Here is a 10,855-nt window from a genome sequence, read left to right on the forward strand (position 1 = left end):
CGCATACCCCAGCTTGCTCTCCATAAGACACACAGACAGGGAGAGAAGCTTGGGGTCAGAGCACAGGGTCAGCCATTGTACAGTGCCCCTGGAGCAGTTGGGGTTAAGGGCCTTGCTCAGTAGCCCAACAGAGTAGGATTCCTCTGCCGGACGCGGGATTTGAACCGGCAACCTTCCAGCCACAGGCGCAGATCCTTAGCCACAGAGCCACCGATCCGCATATGTATGGAGTTTCAGTGACGCTAAATTTTTTTTCTTATGGGTAACCACAGACAGTGACTGAGTTCACCCATAACACTGCTAGATCAAGGGACAGTTCATCGATTTCTAAAACCATATTTGTTGTCTTAAAAATCATGTAGGCAACCCAAACAATAATAATAATAATAAACTTGATTTTATATAGCGCCTTTAAAGGTGGCTTCTCAAACCGCTTTACAGGATGACAACAACAATAAATAAGAAGAATACACAAGATAAAACACAATTACAATATATAGAGGAGACCGTGGATGGTGGTACTAAGAAAAGCAGAGGGGTGGGAACCAGTTAAGTAAAGGCTTTTCTGAAGAAGAGGGTTTTGAGTCTGGATTTGAAGGAGTTTAGAGAAGGTGACTCTGATATCCTTGGGGAGAGAGTTCCAGAGCTTGGGGGCATAACAGGAGAATGCCGTCACCCATACAATGTAGACGGGCTTGGGGGATAGTAAGGAGATCAGAATTAGAAGAGCGGAGGTTGCAAGGTGGGGAGTAGGGCGATAATAGTTAAGACAGGTACTGAGGTGCCAATAAGCATGACTTCAGTCTTGTCGCAGTTAAGATGAATGAAGTTTTGAGTCCAATTTTTTATGTCAGAGATGCAATTAGATAGAATAGAGACACCCACACCAGTGTCAGGTTTGGTATGGGTTTATATTTGAGTATCGTCAGTGTAAAAATGAAAGCTGAGGCCATGTGATCTTAAAAGCTGACCAAGTGGAAACATATAAATGCTGAAGAGCAAGGGGCCCAGTATTGAGCCCTGAGGAACACCAGACTTAACAAGACCAATTTCAGACCTGTACCCATTAAGAGAGACAAAGTGACAGCGATCAGTGAGGTAAGATTTAAGCCATTTGAGAGCAGTGTCAGAAACTCCAAACACTCCAGAAACTCAAGACGAGAAAGTAAGATGTTATGGTCAACAGTGTCAAAAGCAGCACTGAGACCAAGAAGTGATGAGTATAGAAAGAGAACCAGAATCAGAAGCTATTAGATCGTTAGTGACTTTGACCTGGGCAGTTTCTGTGCTGTGAAGTTGACGGAAGCCAGATTGGAGGGGTCGAAAAGGTTGTTTGTCATGAGGTGGTTATGTAACTGAAGTGTGACAGCACATTATAGAATTTTAGCAAGAAAGGGTAAGTTGGAGATGGGGTGAAAATTGTCGAGAGCCATGTTAGGCTTTTTAGGCACGGGGGTAATGGCAGCAGGTTTGAGGATCACTGGTACAATGCCAGTGCTCATGGAGTCATGTATAATATTGAGGACAATGGGACAGAGAAAAGAGAAACAGGACTGAAATAAAGTGGTGGGAATGGGATCTAAAATAGATGTGGTGGGTTTCATGCGTGTAACTAGTTTATTGAGGGATGCTAAGTCAAGAAGAGAGAACCTGGAGAGAAGGGAACCAGAGAAGGTGGATGAGGAGGGAGGAGGTAAGGAAATGATATGCGTAGTGGAGAGAAAGTGATGCTGGATGCTGTCAATATTAGAACTAAAGAAATCTAAGAATGTGCTGCTTTCAACAATATTTTTCATATCTTACTTTTTGGAGATTTTGAGACATTGAATACACTTCGTGACCTTTGTAGAAGTTGAGGCAATGCTGAAATAAAGGACAGTGTTCTACTGCTCAATCAAGCCCTGCAAGTGTGCAATGATAATGATTTTAACAGTTCTTCCAAACTTCTAAACTATTTTTTACTCCATAATTCTTATCTCTTCCTCCTAGTAACAAGCTTGGACAACACATGACAAAGTTGACTCTTACTCATTAATTTCTACACTCCATCGCTTGAACAGTGACAGAAGTGCCATCAGGAACAAACTTTCATGTCACTTCATAAATATTCCTAAATAGTGATCATGACATTCATGTACACTGTGTTAACTAATTTCTTAGATTTCAGAATTGGGTGCCAAATGCTAAAAAATCGTTTTCTGAATTAAGAGGGCTAACTTTCATTTCACCTCAACAACGAGGGAGATTTGTGGTATCTAGGGCTCATAGACCAGTCAACAGGATGTTTGAAAAGATGAGACAGATTCCTACAGAAACCAAAAGTGGGTTGCACAGATGTACAACTTGTTATTCCTAATACTGTATATGCAACTGGCTTGTGAGCTACATAGTAGACACTAGGAGTGGGAATCTCTACGCACCTCACAATTCGATTCGATTTCAATTCAGGGTGCCACAGTGCGATTATAAATCGATTCTTGCTGCATCTTGATTTTTTTCTATACATTCTGATTTTTTTCTTACTGTGTGACTGGAGTACAAGAGACACGAACTGCCATTCATCGGTGATGTAGTGTGTGTTAATCGTGATATAGGATTCTCTTGCAATGGACATCAACCCATCACAGGTTATTGCCACCCTATGTGCTTTTTTCAATGATTCCAAAACTTGAGTTTTGGTGTTGTTGTAGGGCATTGGTATTGCCATTTCACTAAAGTGATGCCAAGACAGTATGTTGTACCTCGACTCCAGTGTTTGCAACATTTAGTGAAAGCCTGGGTTTTCAACAATGGCATAGGGGCGCAAATCTTTTGCGATAAAACTTGCTATAGACCTGGTGATTCGCTTCGCCCTTTCCAAACTATGTGAAAGGTTTGACACTTGCTTGACGGTTCTCTAAGAACAGGCTGTTTTTCCTCCAACTGATGGAAACGTGAAAGATTTTGCATATGTTCGTTGTATGTTCGAGCTTGCACACTGCATGACTCTTATCCAGTTCATTTTTACCTTTTACTTCATTAAATCAAAAATGTGTCCATATGGTGGCTTTCCAAGCGGAGGGTGCAGGCCGGAGTTTGTCTATACATCGTAAATCGAGCATGAGCACTTGTAGAGTTAGCATAAATCAGTATTACAAAGCTGGCAAGATATTGTCCCCTTAACTTAATGAGACACTGAAGTTCTTCCCTTGTCTTAAATACCCATTTGTTCTCCATTTTAATTTTTATTAGCTGCATAAATAATATGGTAAATGGAAGCAGGTGTCTAAATTTACCCAACAAACAGTTTAAAAAAAATATTAAACAGAAGCCATCTTGTCCTTTCAACCTTATCACGCAGCAGATTCATTCACTTGTTCAGCTGTGAAAACATATACAGCTTCACTGTGCCGCCCCCAGGTGCACAGTCTGCCACATGTCAGCGGTCTGACATTCACAGCCTTTACTGCAGAATATCCTTCTCATATTCCCGATGTGTTTTGACAACCATTATCTATTTGTATGCATTTAAAAATGTTTCCCAATTTAACACCACTACTGGGTGCATCTACACATGAGTCAGTTTTCCCATAGTGACATCAAGTCTTTCTAAATGGAAAAGGTTTCACCTTACATTTTACAAGAAGTGCAGTAAGGCGGCATTTGGCATCTTGAATGCCTGAGCTGCAATAAACACTCAGACTCGCATGTGTAGTTGCAGAAAATGAGTTCTATTTAGTTTTCCTTTTTAAACAAACTGATAAGGTTCATTTGATGAAGATGATGAAGATTATGATTGCATTTCATTTTAAATTACATATTTTACTAGATATAGGTCTAATACCCTAAAAGAGCACAAACCATTTTATTAAAAAAGTAGTCTTTAAAAAAAAGAAAGTTGATATTAGATTTATACTATGGTTCACATTAAAGGCATAATGCCTGCCAACTGTTGAGCAGCAACCAACTGTATTTTTTTTTAAGCCAAAGAAGTTAGGTGAGCTTTAATACAATAAAATTCATATGAAACTTCAAAATCAAATTACATTTAGAAACAAATACCAAAGCTTTTAAAGCTTCACAAGAAGCCTTATAACAACTATATGTGGCCATATGTACTAATCTATAAAAAGATAAAAGCGATAACCTCCAAACCATCTCTGTTTCAGCAACATGACTCACATTACATGCTGTAAAGCTATTCTGTCCACAGCGATTACAGCCTCAGCTGCTGCTGTGAATAAGACTGCAGGACTGTCATTCTCAGGCTTGATGTTCCTCATTCATTTGCATGTTGTTGTTTTTTTAATCACGACTCTCTTGTTGGCTGCACCAGAGCCAGTCTCTTTCAGAACAAAAACAAACCAAATGATAAAAGCCAGCAGACTTGTGACTGAAGATTTGCAAGGTTACCTCATGCTGAGATGACTGTGGAGACAAACACATGACAAAAACATACAGAAAGGCAACCTTGAGATCATTATGGAGCTCTGATTGATGACCAGTTGTTAAAAGGCACTCAAACTGATCCAGGGAAAATGCAAATTGACAAGCTTTCTAACTCTTTTACAAAATCTCCAAAAAATATCTTACTAGCACAAATGGATCAAGTTCCAAAACTCAGTGTAAGCCCAGGCATTACCAAAATAGGCTAAACGGTTCTTTATAGTTGCAGTTTTAACTTTAAATCAGTTAAAACATGAGTTTAGTTTGGATTTCCACTTACTAAAAAAAAAACAGTTCTGTGCACTTTTACAAATGTTGAAAACTGAGTCATCATCAATGAAAAAGTGCTTTGTCCAGGATGCAAGAGGAGTCTGGAAACTGCAAGTTCCAAAGAATGCTGTGTTAGTCTCAGTGAACTGGAAGATCTTTGTCTTTTTACAAAAGACTTACCACTTCCCGGAGTGCACACATGCAGGACTCAATACTATCAGCAGGAGCGGTGTTACAGCATTGTCCATTTGGTGTGGATAATCTAATTTAGGAAATGTTATTTTGAGCCAACCATTTGGAGCAATGGGAGAGCCATAACTCCCCATTCCACTGATATGCATGTTCCTACAGTATGTGAGGGAGAACTGTTCACCCACAAAGCAAAGAATGAGTGAGGGCCTCCCCTGTATCTTAGAATGTAAATAGTTTAGTCATACAGATGCCTGTGAGCGTCAATGGATTCATGGACCATTAGACCAATCATCAAATCACTTTGAAGTTCATTGGGGACCAGTTCTGAAACAGACAGCTCAAATACTAAGGCAACAGTATGGCCCAAGCAACACAGTCAACCTTTTCAGTTTATTAGAATTTTGTTTTGGAGTGAAGAACAGCCATGAAGGTGAAGACTCTTGCCCCTAATTCTCTGGTGTACTCAGCCAGTTACCTACCTTCTCCCCTGCTATGACATGTTGACTTAAATCTTAAACTAACCATCAGTGTAGCTGTCAACTCATATTACATGCTTATAGTACCTGGGGCAGAGAGATGAAGAGAGAAGAAAAACTTTCACATCTAATACTTCTGGTGTCTAAAACAGAGAACACCTCCACCTTCTTATCTGACAGCCAGGGGATTTAGTCACAAGCTGTTTCATTGCACAAACTCAACTTAACAGCATGAAGGATGGAATTATCATAATTACTATTGAAAATAAAAGACACACTTAAACAACCTGTTTGAACATTTTGTTTTTAATGGAACGGCATAGATTGCCCTTTTGACTTACAAAAGTTGTACATCATGCAAAAAAATGATCACACTCCAATTGTACAGGGTAGTGTGCCAACATTCCAATAACAGGAATATCAACTTTCAAATTATTCAGTACAACTGTTAAAGTTGCAATAAATATCAAAATGTGCCTGTTTTTTTCATTTGAGTTATTTTTGTATAGAATGCATAGAAGAGATTTTGTGTTGTGATCCTGTAATGACTACAGAAGCATTCAATATAATGTGCTAATGCACAAATTGGTTTGTATAAATGACAGATGTACACGTAAGTATGAACTTTCCTTAAAAACCTCTCACCAAGTTATAGTTATAAAATTGGTATATTGAGTGCCCCATCACAGGCTGGCATCTCTGACTTGTCCCCTGTGCCCTAGAGTTCTGGCTCTGGCTCACTGATGTGTACTCTCACATACAATAAACCACATCTTGAATGAGTACTGCAATTCTTCTAAAAATATTAATCTTTTCACAAAGATTTCTGATTTATGATAAAATGACCATACACAAATAGGAAAGAAATGGCCGTTCATGTTAAATTGTTGGCCTTCAACCTCATCTCTATAAAAGCAGAATATAAAATGTAAATGTAACTAAAAATATAGCATCTCAGAGTGCATTTTTTCCCTATTAGGTATTTCATTGTCTGTCAGTGACTCTTCACAGGTAAATTAAGAATGAGGACCCAAGGAATTTTGACTCCAAATGAACAATCAGTGCTAGACAACGGAGGCAAATTACTCCATAACATCTGCCCTTCATTCCCAGATATGAATTACTCTAAAAAAACAAGTTATTTAAAACTTCACCTTTTCTTTGCCAAATCATCCCATACAAAGAAAGTAAAAATAATAAAATTCTTCAGACTTACATTATTTCTCAGCTAACAAAAGTCTCCATCTCCATTGACATTATCACAGCATTAAGGCAAGTTACTGATAGAACTGGGTAGAGATAGAGCTGGAATTGCCAATGGCCATGTAATTTGTGGTTTTAAATGTTTGGAATGGTATCTGATTCCTTTTTAACTGTATCAGAAATAATTCACCATCTACTGTATACTGCTGAATTCACGCCACCTGTCTGCCTCACCATTAAACAAACACCAGTTGGTGTCTAGAATACAACTAGCACACCAAGCCCATAACATTTGACATACAGTACCTGGAGGGCAGGAACACTCTCGGTCCACATCTCTTACAGGTCGTAGCTTAGGCATCGCTTCATTTAACCTCTGTGGAGAAAAATAGCTCTTTAAAGAGGATAAAAAGTTTTGCTGTGCTGTAATATTTTTAGTCATTAACTTATAAATCAAATGATCACATTACAAGTTTGTGTGATTAATATTGAGTAATATTAAGCAAACAATATAAACACAAACATTACCAATACATTTACTGTAATGAAACGATGTAAAGTTCTGTATAATGTACGAGAAGAGATTCAGTAAAGGTTTATCTTTTTAAACTTGTTTTACAGCACCACTTAACACGCTGAACAATTTACTGTGTTAAGTGTTAGACCACTTTTCGCATACCATACAGTAGGTCTTCCATTATTACTTCATTAAAAAAGCCAGTGTTCAATAATAATAATTTAGACTAATGAAGAATAAAATACAAATAAACACAAATTTGTCTGTTGTGTAAACATCACTTGGACAATACTAATGCAATTACTGAAACTCCTTAAATTGAAAACACTGTATTTAATAGTAGTGACATCAGCTTTATCAACAGTAGAATTTCCTTAGATATTCCATAAACTTATAAAGGTGTTACATTTTCATTCTTATACTATAAGATACAGGCCAATTATGTCTCTGCAACAAAGATTAATCTGTTGTTGTCAAGCCCTAAATGATTTTATAGCATGTTTCTAGTATTCATGTTAAGATAAGGAGAAATCTATCACTCAAACAAACATTTAAAATAACAATCATAACATGCTTGTAAACAGCTTAATACTTTTGAGTATAAAAGTCAAAATATTTAAATAAAAAATTGGCCTATCCAGGATTTCGAACTCATGCTACTGAACTTCAAGTAGCTTTACCAACTACTGATAGGCACTACATAACTTCAATGTTTTTTATGGAAACAGTACGGGTTACGTTCAGTGATATCTACCATTCCTTTTGACATTTGATGTTTTGTTAAATTAGCGCTCTTATGCATAAACGTGTCAGGTGCGCCAAAACCCTATGAATTGATGTACATTACATGAGGGTGAATAATGAGATCATAGGCCCTCAATCGGTTGTGCGCTCGCACCATTTTGCTCCTCTCTCTAAATTTCTTAATTCTGTTATAAACTATATGCAGGTATTCCGCAAAGACATTAAAAAATACAGATAGTTTCATAATCTGCGATGTTCGCAGCCTTTATAGCACATACTACATATCTTGCAGAAATAGCTTTTCCCATCTGCAATTTTTGCTTAATACGCTATCACCCGATAACACAGATAATTTGATCTTAAAGGTACTGATTTTTAAGCGTACTTGACAAAGATGCTATATAAAACAGATGCCCGAATATTTGCTTTACACAGTTGAATGAATTATGGATTACGAATTTTAGAGAACTCCGGTGACCCTGGCTTAACATTTATGCAGGCCATGTAGATAAGCGAATGTTTGCATAATGAACTACAGTGGAGATGGTTAAATTTTAAATGTATGCAAAACAAGCTACTCTTAATGAAATGTTACTGTAAAAGGGTTTTACAGGTTTACAGGGCTTAAGTTAATTGCCAATATCACATCAAGGTTTTTACCCTCACAGAACTGGAAGAATTAAGTTAGCTCGCGTTCTGAAACATAAGCAAATCGCATCTGTCAGGTGAGGTCATATTAATCGATTAACTACTTCTTTTAAAGTAGAAAAGGCTAATCTTCCAAGTACCTTTCGATGTTCCTTTATGGATAACTATATTTGATCACATCACAAAATGCACGTGACTGCATTTACGAAATATATTTAATATATGTGATGCTACAAATCATTCACCATTATAAAATTAAACCATTACCTCTTGTATGAGTCTTTCAATCGTATCTTGAAGTACAGGTAATACGTTTCCATCTTCTCCGATGATTGTGGTTTCTGAAGGATGAAATACAGATCTTTTTTCCATCTCCAAATCGTTCACCCTGTTTTCCAACTGGTATGCTTTGAAACTCACAAAAAAACAAAATGCTAAGGAGCTCAGTGATAATATGAAACACAGAACTGTAGGTAGCGCCACCAAACATCTAAACAGGAGAGATCTGTGGGCACTTTTGTGAATCTCTGCGTTTTTTTCTCCGTTTAATTTCTCTGTAGAATCCATCATTGCGGTGATTTCAGGATAAACTGGCGCTGATATCTTTCCTTCTGGAGGAATGTCTTTGTAACTTTTGACTTCGGAACTTTAAACAAATGTTAGAAAAAATGTAAGATTACTTTTTTTAAATGAATTTGTCGCGCTGGCTGCAGAGATCAAGAGTTTGTAACACGCAGAGCTCCGCACTGCGCTCAGTTCTGACTCTGGGTATTCTAACCAGCTGTGAGAAATTTGGAATTATATGAGTGAAGCTGTGTCTGATCACTCAGGTTAAGCTTTCGCTCAAGTGAAGTAGAACCAGAGCCAGTCAATTTACTTTATGCAAAATTAGAAGTCTGGCCAGTTGGTGATGCGACCGCCCCGACAACCACGTGGGGAAGGAGTAGAAAAATAAAATCAGATGTTCCCTTCTACATAATTCCCACACTGTTATCATATAACTTCTATAAAAAATAAGTCTATTCCGTATTCCAGGTATTTCGCAAACTAAATAGCAGCACATTTTAAAGATTGTATTATTGGATACGTTCTACAGTACAGATTGAAGAAACACATGTGTTCTCTGTATTAAATAACTAAATAACATAAAAACAGTAATGAATTTGGAAAACTGCAATCCCGATCGTCACTTTGACCTTTTCTGGAAAAGTAACAGCCTTTTTATTTCTCGTTTCTCCGCTGCACGTACATATTATTTATTATTCGAATTAAGTTAATGAAAAGTCTTCATTTGATGAAAGATTTTCATTTGATTATATATGTACATATTTGTATTTATAAAAGTTGTTTAATCTTTTACACAATCGCCATACATTTCAGAATCAATGCACGTATTGGTAGCAAAAGTTAATTAAAACATCAGATTTTAAACGACCAGTAGTATTTATTTTCTGTACCCTTTAGGTTCATTGAATACAGCAAACTTTCAGAAAATCGAATTTTTTAATGAAAGTTGCAAAACAGCATTTCCTTGATGCATGAACCCTTTATCCAAAAGCTTAAATGTATCCATCCCCCACTCCCGATGTAAGATAAATCGCCAGACGGACGTAGGCATCCCCGCTGTTTCCCACCAGTGCGCCTGCTTGGAAGTGCTATTAAAATAAACCTTAAAAATCGTATCTCAAAAAGTGTGATGTAGACTTTCATAGACGGGAAGGAATTTCGGAAGTCTTTCACAAAGAACTGAACGCTAGCGAACTTTGTACGCAAAGGTGATGTCGGTAGCAATATTTTTAGAAGTCTGAGCAGAGATCATTGTTTAAACCACATAGTCAGAAATCAAATCTAACATGATTCTGTCACAAATTTCCTCTTAAAAAATTCAAAGTGGAGCTGTTTGCTCCATTAAACGAGCGAAGAAAAATATAAGAGAAAGAAATTTCAATTAAAGTAAGTTACTATTATAACTAGTTTCCAGTTGTTTCCATTTTCATACCAGCGTCATATATTGCTATTATTCTTTCGAAACAGAGGCATGTAACATGAAAATTCATTACTTCAGGAAGAATTCGAAATCATCCAGGGTCTTGAAATGACTTGAAAGAGAATAGCCTATTCCTGTTGGGAAAGTATGTTGGAGCAGAAATTATATTTTCTTTTTCCTCATGTGTATTCTTTGGTACTGAAGTTACGTAGGCGAACAAGAAAACGGCAGTTTACGTTGAGGTTTTGTGACTAGTACTGATACACTTTCAGGAGATATCTCAGTTCATACCCTGAGCGTCCCAAAAGATATGCAACACATTTAACTGTAAAACGTCAGGCAAGCGCATATCAGGCAAATTTCTTGCAGGGATCAGGATTAATTGTTTTACAT

At 37.3% G+C, this 10,855-nt stretch overlaps 1 long non-coding RNA gene across 1 annotated transcript in view; it reads right to left on the reverse strand.

The window, feature by feature from the left end:
* Positions 1-9,329, reverse strand: part of LOC138241758 (uncharacterized) — a 242,914-nt gene extending 233,585 nt beyond the window's left edge. The window contains exons 1-2 of the long non-coding RNA XR_011191027.1: positions 8,743-9,329; positions 6,873-6,942 (exon numbers count right to left, since the gene is read on the reverse strand). This is a non-coding gene — a long non-coding RNA (uncharacterized lncRNA). The remainder of the gene's footprint in view (positions 1-6,872; positions 6,943-8,742) is intronic.
* Positions 9,330-10,855: the final 1,526 nt, after the last annotated feature.

Source organism: Lepisosteus oculatus, chromosome 11 (genome assembly GCF_040954835.1).
Source record: "Lepisosteus oculatus isolate fLepOcu1 chromosome 11, fLepOcu1.hap2, whole genome shotgun sequence".
Lineage (NCBI taxonomy): Eukaryota > Metazoa > Chordata > Actinopteri > Semionotiformes > Lepisosteidae > Lepisosteus > Lepisosteus oculatus.